Below are 1661 nucleotides of genomic sequence, written 5' to 3'. Positions count from 1 at the left end.
GGAGGAAAAGAAAAAAAAAAAACAGTGATAAAAAATAGACAAGGTGGTAAGAAAACAAACAAACAAAAAAAAGAACATAAGGAGAAAAATGGTAAAAAAAAAAAGACAAAAGGATGAAAAAGGAAAAAAAAAAAAAAAGAATAAAAAGAAAGAAAGAAAGAAAGAAACAACACAAAGATAAAAATGGTGAAAGAAATAAAGTCAGAATAGGCGCAGTTCGAGTAATTGATTTTCGAAGGCCATGCAAAGGTCATAAGAAGATGCAAGGTCAAGGGTCATGGGTCATGCAAATCAGCGGAGTGGCGGTCTGTTGCCGAGCAGCGGGAGCAACAGGACGGACTAACAGCGTGTTATGGTGTTATTTTCTATGTTTTGGCGTTAGTTTTCGTGGGGTCTGAGAGCGTGTTATGGTGTTAGCTTTATTGTGTTAGTTTTCGTGAGGTCTGAGAGCGTGTTATGGTGTTAGCTTTATTGTGTTAGTTTTCGTGAGGTCTGAGAGCGTGTTATGGTGTTATTTTCTATGTTTTGGTGTTAGTTTTCGTGAGGTCTGAGAGCGTGTTATGGTGTTAGCTTTATTGTGTTAGTTTTCGTGGGGTCTGAGAGCGTGTTATGGTGTTAGCTTTATTGTGTTAGTTTTCGTGAGGTCTGAGAGCGTGTTATGGTTTTAGCTTTATTTGGTTAGTTTCGTGAGGTCTGAGAGCATGTTGCGGTGTTAATTTTTGTATTAGATTTCGTGAGGACTGAGGCCATGTTATGGTGTTATCTTCTGTATTAGTTTTCGTGAGGAACGAGAACGTGTTATCGTGTTATTTTTTGTGCTTTGGTGTTCGAATTAGTGCTTTGGTGTTTAGTGTTATGGTGTTAGATCTAGCGTTTTGATATTCAGTGTTTTTTTGTGTTAATTTTAGTGTTAGTGTATAGTTTTGGTGTTCTGGTGTTAAACTTGGCGCTATAGTGTTAATTTTGGTGTTAGTTATAAAGATATAGTTAGTTATAATGATATACTTTGTTGTCCCATACGGCGTTAGTTATAGTCTTGTTGGGTTAAAGTATTATAGTGTTTGTTATTCAATATGTGTAGAGTGCTGTGTATTTTTAGGCGTGGTGTTAGAATTCCCTGTATTTCTTACAGCGAACTTTATTTACAAAATTCATCGTCTGTAGCTTGTTTTGTATTTCAGTGTGTACGTTGTATTGGGTATAGTGTTCTAATTAATTGTATTTCTTATTCAAAGCGTGCGGCGTACGTTCAATGTATATGGTGTTACTATGTATGTTCTGGTGTATGGTGTTAAATGTTTATGCGCATGATGTGTGGTGTTAAAGTGGTAGTGTCTTTGGCTTCATGTATAGTGTTACGTGATATTTTCGTTTGATGTTAGCGTGTTATGGTGTTCAAATGCTTAATAATTTGAGTGTATTTATGTAAAGTACATAGTAAAATGACATTATATGCAGATTAATTACTTACCTTTTCTTGATATCATTTACTTTATTCAGACCTTATTGTAAGAGAATTATTAATTAATGATCAAATTGTATAAGTAATCACTTTAAAACAACAGGTCTCGTCATAAACATGTTATAAAGTCCAGAGGAAAAAAAAAACTTTTGAAAACTTTGGCGTTAAGGAAAAAAATGTGAGATCTCTAAATTCTAGA

The sequence above is a fragment of the Penaeus monodon genome, chromosome 33 (assembly GCF_015228065.2).
Source record: "Penaeus monodon isolate SGIC_2016 chromosome 33, NSTDA_Pmon_1, whole genome shotgun sequence".
NCBI classification, from domain to species: domain Eukaryota; kingdom Metazoa; phylum Arthropoda; class Malacostraca; order Decapoda; family Penaeidae; genus Penaeus; species Penaeus monodon.
The sequence above is the reverse complement of the archived record's forward strand: the minus strand, read 5'-3'. Positions refer to the sequence as shown.